This window comes from Bos mutus, chromosome 8 (assembly GCF_027580195.1).
Source record: "Bos mutus isolate GX-2022 chromosome 8, NWIPB_WYAK_1.1, whole genome shotgun sequence".
Taxonomy (NCBI): Eukaryota; Metazoa; Chordata; class Mammalia; order Artiodactyla; family Bovidae; genus Bos; species Bos mutus.
In genome coordinates this window covers 99,589,647-99,604,976 of record NC_091624.1, presented here as the reverse complement: position 1 = coordinate 99,604,976, position 15,330 = coordinate 99,589,647, and positions in this window count along the sequence as shown.

Below are 15,330 nucleotides of genomic sequence, written 5' to 3'. Positions count from 1 at the left end.
TCTGCCCCCAATCCCTCCCAGCATCAGAGTCTTTTCCAATGAGTCAGCTCTTCACATGAGGTGGCCAAAGTACTGGAGTTTCAGCTTTAGCATCATTCCTTCCAAAGAACACCCGGGCTGATCTCCTTTAGAATGGACTGGTTGGATCTCCTTGCAGTCCAAGGGACTCTCAAGAGTCTTCTCCAATACCACAGTTCAAAAGCATCAATTCTTTGGCACTCAGCTTTCTTCACAGTCCAAGTCTCACATCTATACATGACCACTGGAAAAACCATAGCCTTGACTAGACGAACCTTTGTTGGCAAAGTAATGTCTCTGCTTTTCATTATGCTCTAGTTTGGTCATAACTTTCATTCCAAGGAGTAAGCGTCTTTTAATTTCATGGCTGCAGTCACCATCTGTAGTGATTTTGGAGCCCAAAAAATAAAGTCTGACACTGTTTCCACTGTTTCCCCATTATTTCCCATGGAGTGATGGGACCAGATGCCGTAATCTTAGTTTTCTGAATGTTGAGCCTTAAGCCAACCTTTTCACTCTCCTCTTTCACTTTCATCAAGAGGCTTTTTAGTTCCTCTTCACTTTCTGCCATAAGGGTGGTGTCATCTGCATATCTGAGATTATTGATATTTCTCCTGGCAATCTTGATTCCAGCTTGTGCTTCTTCCAGCCCAGCATTTCTCATGATGCATAAAAGTTAAATAAGCAGGGTGACAGTATACAGCCTTGAAATACTACTTTTCCTATTTGGAACCAGTCTGCTGTTCCATGTCCAGTTCTAACTGTTGCTTCCTGACCTGCATATAGGTTTCTCAAGAGGCAGGTCGGGTGGTCTGGTATTCCCATCTCTTTCAGAATTTTCCACATTTAATTGTGATCCTCACAGTCAAAGGCTTTGGCATAGTCAATGAAGCAGAAATAGATGTTTTTTCTGGAACTCTCTTGCTTTTTCCATATCCAGCACATGTTGGCAATTTGATTTCTGCTTCCTCTGCCTTTTCTAAAGCCAGCTTGAACATCTGGAAGTTCACGGCTCATGAATTGCTAAAGCCTGGCTTGAAGAATTTTGAGCATTACTTTACTAGTGTGTGAGATGAGTGCAATTGTGCGGTAGTTTGAGCATTCTTTGGCATTGCCTTTCTTTGGGATTGGAATGAAAACTGACCTTTTCCAGTCCTGTGGCCACTGCTGAGTTTTCCAAATTTGCTGGCATATTGAGTGCAGCACTTTCACAGCATCATCTTTCAGGATTTGAAATAGCTCAACTGGAATTCCATCACCTCCACTAGCTTTGTTCATAGTGATGCTGTGTAAATAGGGAAGCCCATATTTAGTTGCTAAGTCATGTCCAACTCTTTTGCAACCCTATGGACTGTAGCCCACCAGGCTCCTCTGTCCATGGGATTTTTCAGGCAAGAATACTGGAGTAAGTTGCTATTTCCTTCTCCAGGGGATTTTCCTTATCTAGGGATTGAACCTGTGTCTCCTGCATTGGCAGGCAGATTCTTTACTACTGAGCCACCCGAGTTCCTAATTTAGTTCATCGTTAATGTTTATGATCCCAACATAGCTACACAACTCTAGGATTCTATATGATGCAGTGGTTTTCATCTTTAGCTTTTTACTCATCTAACTATGTTTTAAATCTTTTTATGTTTTACCAGGCAGAGCTGTTCTCAATGAAATGCTGATCTCTTAAATGCTCAGACCTTATTTCATACCCTGCCTCTCTCAAGTACTTCCTCCTTTCATTTCCATTTAACATACTGCTTGATAAGATACAGGACAATGAAGAGGATGTTTGGGTGAAGTCATCCCCTTTCTGGTTGCACTGTCCTTCACCCTTCAGTCAGCCTGTATCTCATGGTGAATTATTTTACTGACATTCTCTCTAGCACCATTGATTGCTTTGTCTACATTTTATTTATTTGTTTAATTCTGTTTTTCACACATCAATAGGGAAAAAAGGAATGAGTCCAGAACACTTAAAGGATTTCAAGTCAGGATGAAACTGTATACACAAGTGGACCTTTTGGAAATAGGTTATTGTCCCCCTGTTCAATTAAGTATTAGACAAGCCAATCAATAATGAAAATATAATATTATTACTTTGTTTATATTTTTAAAGAAAGAGAGTTCATATTCTTTATATAAATAAAAGAATACCAAAAATTTCTAAGAAAAATGACACCAAATTTTCAGTATACCACCACTGAGAATTCTTAATAGTGTTAGCATTTGGTAATATCATTCTAGTCTTCTCTTGATACATAAAAAACAGATAACAATGATGATATAAAAACGTAATCTCAAGCTAAATAGAACCCTATATGATTCCACTTACTCTGTGTTAAGAAACTGACATCTTGAAATGTCAACTACAGTTCAGTTATAGAGAGCATCAGTTTACTCAGCAAAGACATTACTTTGCCAACAAAGGTTTGTCTAGTCAAGGCTATGGTTTTTCCTGTGGTCATGTATGGATGTGAGAGTTGGACTGTGAAGAAGGCTGAATGCCAAAGAATTGATGCTTTTGAACTGTGGTGTTGGAGAAGACTCTTGAGAGTCCCTTGGACTGCAAGGAGATCCAACCAGTCCATTCTGAAGGAGATCAGCCCTGGGATTTCTTTGGAAGGAATGATGCTAAAGCTGAAACTCCAGTACTTTGGCCACCTCATGCGAAGAGTTGACTCATTGGAAAAGACTCTGATGCTGGGAGGGGGCTTGGGGGCAAGAGGAGAAGGGGATGACAGAGGATGAGATGGCTGGATGGCATCACTGACTCGATGGACATGAGTCTGAGTGAACTCCGGGAGTTGGTGGTGGACAGGGAGGCCTGGCATGCTGCGATTCATGGGGTCGCAAAGAGTCGGACACGACTGAGCGACTGATCTGATCTGATCTGATGAAGGATGAGAACATTAGGTCTCTGGGAGTTTTCCCACCTCTTGAATTTTGTTTGTTATAGTTTTAGTTTATTTGTTGGGGCAAATGACATTGTGCACTATTCTGTAAACATAATTCTCATCACTGTTCAGTGTCAAGTTTTCTTTCTATTTTCACCATCTGACATTTTATTAACCTATGTCTGTTTCTGATGTTAGTATTAGTACCAGATCTTCCACTTACTTTGAGGTCCTGGACTTGTTGCTTACTACACTTTTCTTTAATCTGTAACAACCCCTCATGGGGTTGTTCATACCAAGCAAATAGCAAGAGGTATAAAAATCATTTGGATTCTTTTTTTTTTTCTTTTTTTAAATTTTATTTTATTTTTAAACTTTACATAATTGTATTAGTTTTGCCAAATATCAAAATGAATCCATCACAGGTATACATGTGCTCCCCATCCTGAACCCTCCTCCCTCCTCCCTCCCCATACCATCCCTCTGGGTCGTCCCAGTGCACTAGCCCCAAGCATCCAGTATCATGGATTCTTTTTTATTCCAGGCTTTGTTTTTTATTGTTCATTGTGCTTTTGCTCCATGTTGTATGTTTGCATAGTTCATATGCCATTTCTTTTCCATTGGTTAATACTAATCTTCATGCTTTCTAATTATTATGATGTGTTATGGATTAATTTCCCTTGAATGCCCTGTAATTTATCTGGGGACCAACTTATAGCTTGCATCAGTCCCCAGATAAATTGATAGATACCACTTTTTATTAACCTTTAATCTAGGAAATCAGATCTGTGGGGGACATAGCTCTGCTGGGGCCGTGTGTAATCCTTGTTTATAAGCCTGATTCTTTCATGTCTGTATGCATGCATGCTAAGTCACTTCAGTGTGTCTAACTCTTTGCGACCCTATGGACTAGAATCCACCAGGCTCCTCTGTCTATGGGATTCTCCAGGCAAGAATACCGGAATGGGTTGCCGTGCCCTCCTCCATGGGATCGTCTCAACCCAGGGATTGGACTCATGTCTCTTATGTCTCCTGCATTGGCAGGCTGATTCATTACCACTAGTGCCAGTGGGAAAGTCACTTTCTCATTTGAGGTGCCTTTACATGTCTTGAATTAGGAATCATTTTACCAAATCAGGAGTGCATCTATACCCATGGACTATGACTCATTCTCCCAATTCGTCCCAGCACCCTGGGAAAGAATGAGCCCCAGTAGCCCTTCCTATATCTTGAGATTTTAATTGACTTGCACTAAAGTTGCTCTCTCAGTCTATATTTTAGCAATTTAGAGATATGAATTACAGTTCTTAGGATCTTTTATATTCTCTGTTTTCTCTGAGGTAAGCAGAGGTAAACTTTATAAGGTGGTAAAGTTGGGATGGAAACCCCTTTCTGTCATTTTCTTTAAGTTACTGGTTTAAGAGTGAAATGTCTCTGCTTCTTGGCTGTAGGAGGCAAGTGTCAGCTTGATGATGCATAGTTTTCTAAGAACAGGAGTTGTATCTAGTGCTTTCTTTGGTCCATTCACACCCATATGTCCAGAGGGCTTTGAGGTCCTGTCTTAGGCTGAGTTCCCCAAAATGAGACCCTGGGGTGAGGTCTCCTACCTGAATTATTAACATTAAGGAAATGATCTCAGAAGAAACTGGAAAAGGAGAAACAGGGGAGTGAAGGGCAGATCTCAGGTGAATTCCAAGAAGGGCAGCTGCAGTCTGATCCCATAGAGGAACTTGAGACCAGGGAGCTGGACTTGCATGCTCCCAAACTCACCTCTCTTCTCCGTTGAGGACAAAAGTACTTAGATCATTCTCACCTAAGGAGCCGAGTTTATAAAAAGAGCCTTGGGTTCTGGCCTTTGGAAGAAGTACAGTGAAACTGAGTAGGGCTGGGAGTGTACATAAAAATCAAAAGAGGAATATGAGGGGATCTGGAGCAAGCTCCAGCATTATTCACTACAGATTTCCTAATGGCACAGTTGGACTTCCCCCTTGGGGTTCCTCGGATTTTCCTATAGTCAAATCTTTCATTTTTCATATTCACTCTCCCATGAGCTTGCTGCTGCTGCTGCTGCTATGTCACTTCAGTCGTGTCCAACTCTGTGCAACCCCATAGATGGCAGCCCACCAGAATCCCCCGTCCCTGGGATTCTCCAGGCAAGAACGCTGGAGTGGGTTGCCATTTCTTTCTCCAATGTATGAAAGTGAAAAAATAAAGTGAAGTCGCTCAGTAATGTCCGACTCCTAGCAACCCCATGGACTGCAGCCCACCAGGCCCCTCTGTCCAGGGGATTTTCCAGGCAAGAGTACTGGAGTGGGTTGCCTAAGCCTACATGTAGAAAACACTTTGAAAATTCAATATGGAAATCATGATGACTAACCATGCTCTATAAGGTTAACTTGCTGATTATTTGCATAAAGCATCTGTTAAAAAAAGTTATCATAATGAATCTTCTTATTTGTGTGAGGACTTGCAAAGATATACAGTGATGGTGACTACTGTAGTCATGGTACCTCATAGCCATCCTCCCACACCAAGTATAGCTGCAGATGTCCATAATAACCAAATTCCTTAGTCAAAGTGTTTGTGCTTACAAATAGAAAATGCTCATTTGATGGATGTTAGAGTTAGCATGTGGGAATATTCCTTGGGGTTATAGAAACTGATAATTTTCACACTGGTCAATAGGAAAAACAAACTGCTGCCAGCAGTTTTGAATGTTCTTCTTCATTATGCTAGCAAACCATGGGATCATTGTAAAGTTCAGGTCATAGATTTCATTTGGTAAAGGACCATACCCTGTGTGTTCATACAGTAAGTACAGATTGAACCCAGCGTTTGGGTTTTAGAGAAAAGGAAAGTGTTGGGAAACACAGTCTCATATGGACAGTCTTGTGATCCCCAGTTGGCTGAATAAGAATCAATCTTGGGCCTGGAAGACTTCCTTACTAAGAGGCAATCCTCATAGTCTGTGCTGGACTGACCACTTTGTGAGAGATCTCTTCTGTTGTTTTAGACATAGTGTGTATGCTCTGTTCTATTTAAGTGTGTGTGTGTGTGTATTACACAGCGTCCGGTCAACCTCACTGTTAAATCTGTCCTCCACAGGGAGGAGTTAGTGTTAGTTGCTCAGTCCCATCCGACTCTTTGCAACCTCATGGACTGTAGCCTGCCAGGCTCCTCCATCCATGGGATTTTCTAGGCAAGAATACTGGAGTGGGTGGCCATTTCCTCCTCCAGGGAATCTTCCCAACTCAGGGATCGAACCCGGGTCTCTGGCATTGCAGGCAGATTCTTTACCATCTGAGTGATGAGGGAAGGCTCCCACAGGGAGGAGACATGACTGCTATTCTTTGGTATAAGAAGGCCAATGGCCTCACAACAGCAGCGAGAGGAACTAACTGGCTATGGGGAACCAGTGCCCGCTGTTGGAGCTGGTCTTTGTCTACCTCTTTGCTTTGTGAGTAAATCACTGTTCTATCCAGTGCTTGACTGTGCTGTGCTTTGCTTGGTCACTCCGGTACTAAGATGTAGTGGGCAGAAGTCTTCATACTTCTACTCCTGGTCATAGGTAATATGCAGCTTATCCAGTAGAAAAGATTACAAAATACTGTGTTCCAAGACCCATTCTGCATGCTTTGTATGTTTAATTACTTAATATTGCTTTATTGAAATGAAATTATTATTTGGAAAATTGCATGATCTTACTGTTTAGTTTGGGTTTTTGACAATTGTATGAATCTTTGTAACATCTGCATTAAGCCAGATATAGACAATTTTATGCCCCCCAATGTTGCAATTTATAACTTCCCAGCCCTTCATAATCCCTTCCTCACCAAACACTATCAAAATGTTAGGTAGCTTATATTTTGATTTAATATAATTGGAATCATACAGTTTAAACTCTTATTTGCTTTTATATTATCTGATATTTGGGAGATTTGTTTATGTTACTGCATGGGTCAAGAGTTATTCATTTTATTGTTGATTATTATTTCATTGTATGAACACCTGGATATATTGTTTTTTTTAATCCTCTTGATGAATATTCATGTTATTTTCATTTCTTGGATGTTGGGAATAAGAATGTACTTAGATATATTTCTGTGGGCATATGTTTCCACTTCCCTTCAGTGATAAATTCTCCGATTTTTACCTCACTTAAAAGTGTATTTGGCTTTTCTATGTGTTTTTGCATTTGCATATAAATTTTAGATTTATTTTGTCTATTTCTTCTGAATAGGCAGCTCATTTTTTTACTGACATACATTTGATTTATAATATTGTGCCAGGTTTGGATGTACAGGATAGTGATCAGTATCTTTGCAGATTACATTCTATTATAGATTATTATAAGATATTGGGTACAATTTCCTGTGCTATATGGGAAATCATTTACATATAGGAATTTATATTTTTTAATCTCATACCCATCCCCTTGTCCCTCTCTCCTTTGGAAGCAACAAGTCTTTTTTTAAGTCTGTGAGTCTTTCTGTTTTATATACATTCATTTGTATTATTTTTTTATTCCACAAATAGGCGATATATAGCACTTGTCTTTCTCTGACTTATTTTACTAAGCATAATATTCTCTAGGTCCATGCACATTGCTGCAAATGGCAATACTTCATTCTTTTTTATGACTAAGTATCACTCCAATATGAGCCTTCTCAGGTGGTGCAGTGGTAAAGACTCCGCCTGCCAGTGTAGGAGACGGAAGAGACAGAGGTTCAATCTCTGGGTTAGGAAGACACTCTGGAATAGGAAATGGCAACCCGCTCCAGTCTTCTTGCCTGGAAAATTCCACGGGCAGAGGTTCCTAGTGGGCTACAGTCCAAGGAGTCACAGAAAGTCAGACATGACTGGGAGTCTGACCAAACACACACACACATTACTCCAATGCACACACAGACACACTCCCCACACACGCCCCCCACGCACATATCCACCCACGTGTTCTTAATCCAGTCACCTGTGGATGGGCTTTTGGGTTACTTTCACATCTGGGATATTGAAAATACTGCTGCTATAAACATTGGAGTGCATGTATCTTTTTGAATTAATGTTTTCATTTTTTTCTGGATAGACCAAAGTAGTGGATTTGCTGGGTCATGGCATAGTTCTATTTTTAGGTTTTTTTCTTTTTAGTTTTTTAAGGAACCTCCAAACTATTTTCCATAATGACTGCTTCACCACAGTGTATGAGGGTTTCTTTTTCTCCATATCCTCTCCAACATTTATTATTTGTAGACTTTTTGATGATTAAGGTGTTAAAATTTTGATAGAGAATTGCATTTAACCTATGCATTAATCCGAAGAGAATGAACCTCTTAACAATATTGAGTATTTAAGTGAACATAGTATTCCTTGCTTACCTAGATTTTCTTGAATGTTTTTTCACCCATGTTTCATGATTTTTAGTGTAGAAGTCTTGCAAACCTTTTGTTAGATTTATTCTCAAGTGTTTCATGTCTTCTGATGCTATTTTAAATAATTTTATTCTAAAATTCCTTTTCTAAGTTTTCATTGCTTGGATGTACAAATATTTTGACTTAGTGAATTTGTTGAATTCCTTTTTTTTTCCTCTCTTTTTTTTTTAAATTTAATTTTATTTTTAAACTTTACATAATTGTATTAGTTTTGCCAAATATCAAAATGAATCCGCCACAGTTATACATGTGTTCCCCATCCTGAACCCTCCTCCCTCCTCCCTCCCCATACCATCCCTCTGGGTCGTCCCAATGCACTAGCCCCAAGCATCCAGTATCGTGCATCGAACCTGGACTGGCATCTCGTTTCATACATGATATTTTACATGTTTCAATGCCATTCTCCCAAATCTTCCCACCCTCTCCCTCTCCCACAGAGTCCATAAGACTGTTCTATACATCAGTGTCTCTTTTGCTGTCTCGTACACAGGGTTATTGTTACCATTGCAACAGACTATTTGAAGATTGCTTTGGGAATTTTCTATGTACAAATTGTACTGGAGTAAGGCAGGAGTAAGGCAAAGATATCCACTCCAAATACTTCTATTCAACATTTTTTTGGAACTCCCAGACAGTGTAACAATGAAAGAAAAAAAGCCATGCACCCACATAGAATATACACACAGAGAATACATTAGTAAAAGAGGGCACAAAGCTGTCATTATTTTCAAGTGACATGATTATGTTTATTTAATTTTTGCTACATCTTTTAAGAAAAGGATTTTTATGTTTTTTCTCAACTTCTAAATAACTTTGATCTCAAATTTTAAGAGACCCAAGTATTCCATCACTTCAAATATTTTAAATAAAATTGCATAAGAGGTTTTAATTATTACATAAAGTAGACACATTATCTTAGAAAAGCAAAACAACAATAGAAAAATTATTTGATTCAGGGATTATGAAACCAGCTGGAATAAATAGATAATCTTAGAAAGTTATCTGAAGAAAATGTAACAGGTTGGTATCTATAGGAAAAGTGATATTATTACAGATATAGGTTAAAATAATTGCCACAAGAATGCCATTGACTTGATTGAGAAAATATGAGTAAGAGAAAGAAAACGCTGCACTTGGGAAGAGATGAGCTAGAAATAGTGGGGGAGAGTGGTTGTACATTTAGAAGTTATAGAAAGCTGATATACAGTCAGTGTTTCTATTGCTTTACTTTGTAAGACAATCATAAGTGACCTGTTCCCATCAATATCATGTTATAGTTCAAGACCTCAGTGCTTGCTTTTGAAACTGTGGAATGGCTTGCATCATTGTAATTTGGATCTTTGGAAATCTTGCTGTAACTATTGTTATCTTTTTAATGTACAAATTAACTCATGAAAAAGATTATTAACATGCTGCAAATCAATAAAGTAGAACCAGAACTCTAATTCTGGTATCTGTTCTCTCCTTGCTGAAATGCCAACAAGATTGACAAAAGAGTCTGTTAAAAGTATTGGCATGAGGTGATGGTGTGAGCTTTTAAAATTCATTTCAGGCTCAATATTATATAAAGCTCTCTGCGCTTAAGTAGAAAAACATGTAAAGAGCATAAGACACAGACGTACAGTTTCATTCTCTAGTGCCTGGTGGCTGCGATTGTTTAGGACACACTATACGGACGTGTGTCAAACCAGCAGAAGGGCACTTGGCATACTTTATAAATGTCAAATCTTATGTTGAGAAAGTAAGCATTTGAAGTTTCAGACTTGCCCATTTTATAGGTTTGAGAGCAAACTGGAAGAGGAATTTCATGATTGAACACACTGAAATTATTACTTAAGGCATACTAATAAAAGTACCAAAGGAGAAATTGCCTTAAATTATCTAGGGAATAAGAGGAAATACAGTAAATGCTTAAAAATGACATTTACTTTGAAAAAGAAAATTAAATTTGTACACACACATACACAAACACACACTCAAACATGTAGCCCCATAACAAACCACCTTGACTTTTTATCTTGAGTACTTTGGGCTATAGACTGATATTTATACTATGGATCCATCATTTCTGTTACATATGAAAAAAAATTTGATGTTACTAAATTAACAGAAGTATTCTATTAACTACAGAACCATTAAAAGAGGGATTCAGATAGATTTACTTTCAACTTCTCTGGTGGCTCAGATGGTAAAGAATCTGCCTACAAAGCGGGAGACCTGGGTTTGATCCCTGGGTTGGGAAGATCCCCTGGACAAGGAAATGGCAACCCACTCTAGTATTCTTGCCTGGAGAATCCCATGGACAGCAAAGCCTAGTAGGCTACAGTCCATGGGGTCGCAAAGAGTCAGACACGACTGAGCAACTAAGCACAGCACTCATGGAACAAGATGATGTTTTAGGATAAATAAAAGAAAGTTCTATTTTAAATCAGTAGGACTAAATCTAAGGCCCAATACATTATATTAGCTAAAATAAATATAACATTAATTTAAGAAGGCATAGACCAATAAACTGATGATACTTCTACATCCTGTTACTAAGGAAAATAATTTTATCCAAGTATTTATACACCTTTGGGGGAAGACAGTCAGATTTATTCACAAAACATTCCTTAATGTTACTGTCAGGGAGAAACTGAGCAGTGTGAAATATTTGTCTCACTAAGAAAGACACTTCTTTACCTTCATAGTAGGACTAAGTTTTCTCATTTATCAGATGGGAATATTGTTATTTATTAAATATTTTGCTAGAGAAGTAAATATGATAAACTATGTGAAAACATTTTGTGAACTCTTCAGCTTTCATTTCATAAATTCCACTCATGCAATTACTGATTACTTCTCTGTACTAGGAATAGGAACATAGTAATAATCAAGGTGAAATTCTAGCATGTATGGAACATACATTCTTTTGGAGGAAACATACTAATACCAAATTTTGCCATCAATCCTTTGTAATTGTGGTATTGCTAAGAAACTCTGATCTGGATTAGGAAGGCAGTGAAGGTTACCTTGAGAAAGTGATACTTCATAAACTCTGAAGGTCGAGTTAGATTACTTAGACACAGATGGAACCAGCTCCATGCAGGGGAAAGGCCACGTTCAAATGTTCTAAGATGGGGAAAATTAGGTTGTATTATGAGAACAGAAATATAAATGTGAGGTTGGTTGTCAGAAAATACAGTGTGAATAGCATGAACTCATGTTGGGGGCCAGCGTGAGACACTCCGCCCGTGGCAAAGGTCATGAGGAAGGAGGCTTGACATACGCAAAGGCGGGATTGAGCCTCAGGAGTCCCCCTGGAAATCCTCGAGCATCTACCCCCATAACCAGAGCCTGCCTGCTTTACTACTTTGTGCTCTCACCTACACCTCTGACTTTATGGGGGGCTGTCCCCCACCACCTCTTTCGGAGAAGGAGTTAACTTAGAGCTCCAGTTAATAAAAACTCCTGGGCGTGACAAGAGTGTTTTAACCTACAAACTCCTCTGAAGGTTCTCTAGCCTGCCTGACAGGCTTGTCCAGCCACATGTGATTGCTCACAGCCTCCCAACCGTGAGAGGCACGAGATGCTTTAAACCTTCTAAAAACAGGTTCCTTAGAAAAGTTAGAAAACCATTAGTATAAGTATAATGGGCTGATTAGAAATTGTATTGGTGAAGGGTTTTTCATTTGTTGAGCCAATGTTTGTTGCTAAGTCTCCACATCCCCTGCCCTTATACACATTCATGAATATATAGAAGAAATAAGTATTAACCTTTGATATAAATCACGTTAGACCTTAGGCTAAGTAAATTCTTTCGTTAATTAAAACCCACTACACCCCTCACCCTATAGGAATGTAACTTTATCTGGTACCTTCGGAAGGTGGAGTCTTTTTAAGAATAATCACCCCTGGATAAATAAGTGTCCTGGTTGACTGACTGCTGTTACAAGGAGAGGGTCATAAATTGTCAGCAGGCCCCTTGGCCAGAAGATGATGTAACATCCCTAAGACCTCTGTATACATTTGTATGAAGCACCTGACTTTGATAAAAGTCAGGACTGCTGACCCTGCATGACTTTTGTATAACATCTCAGTGTATAAAAGTAGACCATGGAAAATAAAGAATTGGGATCAGTTCCTCGAAATACTGGTCTTCCCAAGTCGCTGTCTCTCTCAAACTCTGGCTGAATCTCCATCTGGAGGGCGGAACCCCGCCATGCTTACTAATTATGCCTGGGCTTCTAAGATCCAACTGGGGAGGCCTCAGTGTCTCCTCTCCTTCGGGAGAACGGAAGGACGCCTGCAGCCTACATAAGTGGTGCAAGCTTCTTGTCTTGAAATTTTATTGGTCTCCCACGTAAACCAAGCTACTCAGCCTCTTTTCTCCACTGAATTTTCCTACTGAGCTATCCTCATTCTATTACTCTTTATATCTCTAGTTAATATCTAATTAAAGTTATTGTATCCTGATCCTCGCCAACGCCATCCCCGCTTTGAACTCCCTGGATCAGCCGGGGCTGGACCTCGGCAAACTCAAGCTAGTGAAATAGACTGAGGTGGCTGATTCAGGTCCTTGCCAGATCTTTATGCTAAGAGCAATCATCTTCTTGAAGCAGAAGTGTGGAATGATCAATGTGTATTTTTAAAGGATCTCCCTGGCTATACTTTCTAATGGGAACTGAGAATGGATTGGGTAAAACCAATTTAGAGGCTACTTGACTTCCCACATGGCTCAGTGGTAAAGAATCCGCCTGATAATGCAGGTGATAAGAGTTCAATCCCTGGATTGGGAAGATCCCCTGGAGAAAGAAATAGCAACGCACTCCAGTGTTCTTGCCTGGAGAATCCCATGGACAGAGGAGCCTGGTGGGCTACAGTCCATGGAGTCACAAAGAGTCAGACACAATTGAGCAACTAACACTCTCTCACTCTCAGTTGACCAAGGAAGAAGTGATGGTAGCCAGACCAGGTTGGTGTTAGCAAATATACACAAAGACATTCTGCAAAGAGTCACTGTAACTGTCATTGCCACTGATGTAAATGCTATCCTGTGCTAAGTATGGTTGGATATTCATAGGGAGCCATAAGCCTACATATCCACTTGTCTGTAATGCTTTGCTTGTGTGTGTCTGCTTAGTTGTTCAATCATGTTCTTTGTGACCCCACGGACTGTTATAAGGCTCCTCTGTCCATAGGGATTCTCCAGGCAAGAATACTGGAGTGGGTTACCATGCCCTCCTCCAAGGGATCTTCCCAACCCAGGGATCAAACCCAGGTCTCCAGCATTGTAGGCAGATTCTTTACCATCTGAGCCACCAGGGAAGCAATTAGGCCTAGTCAAAACAAAAGTTGGGCCTAGTCAAAACAAAAGACTCATCCATGATTGAGTAAACTCCTAATGAACCTGGTAGTGGGGTATATCCCCTATCCCCAAATCCGTGAGAATGTGTGCCTTACCAAGTCCTTGGTAATGGGGCAGAAAAATGGTTAAGGTAAGCTGAACCAAGCATTGATAAAACACAGGTATTGAAGGATAAGGGTTATCTAATGGGGTGAAGCTATTCCACTTCCACCTCTTTTGATGATACCATGCGTAACTTTTATCAGTATATCAGTGAATTTTCATTTCCAGGCACTGGTCTACATCTGTAATCCATGAAACAAGCCTACGCTATAAGTATTATTATTATTCATTTCACAGTATTCATTGAGAATAGTGAGGCCCAGGTAAATTAAGTGCCCTGCTCTAGAAGGAGTAACACCCAGGCAGCCTGAATCCAGAGGCATGCTTGGAACTCTCAGGACACTTGCCACAAACTGTCCTAGAACCAAATTCATCCCTTGTGGTGATAACATTGATTTGTTGAATTGTTACAGGTAAGGATCTTTTCAGAGCTAAGACTAATAGAACTATACCTCTACTGCATCCACATTTGCCCAGGGTCTTAGTTTTAAAATAAAATGATCTCAGTTTAGAGCACAATAAGCTCTGTCCTCACAGTGAGTCTGAGAATTCCAAAGGACTTTTGGTAATTAGAGTAAAATTTGACTATCCATCAGTCAAGTGAATGAGTATACTCTCACTTATCCTTCAAATACAGACGTGGACCTGGCTGGATTAAGATAGTTAATCCAGGAAGTCCAGGAAGTAGAAAAAACAAGTTAAGCATTTTGAAACTGTTTTAAAATTTGCTGAAATATCTAATCATGAGAAAAGGACTGCTCAATAAAATAAGCACCAACCCTTAGCCAGAAGGACAAAATACTTATTACCTTGCTCGATGAAACAAGATAAATCACAGGTTCCAAAGGAGACCAATGATGTTCTCTAAGTAAAGGTTGTTAACGTTCACTTTCCCCATCTCCTAATCCCCTACTGGTCCATTAAAATAAAATAAATACTAAGAAATATGTAATGTTGGCTTACTATAATGGTGCCAGGGTGACAAAGAAAAAGTTCCTGATTTATGATCAAGCTTTGTCCATATGCTTTGAATAAAACTCAATAATATTTTTAGTTTTGAAGACTGTAATCAACATCTTTTATAAATGGCATTAATATGGATGTTCCCCAAATGTTCTCTGTATTAAACTTGGATATTCCATGGATCCTGAGTATTAAAACTTGAACTAAAATTACATGCTAGTTGCTAATATTAATGCTCAGAATGACAACTTTTCTTTACTATCTTGCTGCTGCTGCTGCTGCTGCTGCTGCTAAGTCGCTTCAGTCATGTCTGACTCTGTGCAACCCCAGAGACGGCAGCCCACCAGGCTCCCCCGTCCCTGGGATTCTCCAGGCAAGAACACTGGAGTGGGTTGACATTTCCTTCTCCAATGCATGAAAGTGAAAAGTGAAAGTGAGGTTGCTCAGTCATGTCCGACACCTGGTGACCCCATGGACTGCAGCCCACCAAGCTCTTCTGTCCTCTCTTGGGGAAGCATTAATTAGAACAATCTATTATATAGAAGAAGGAAAAGGCATGATGGTTAGGTATGTTAGGTAAACTAATGAA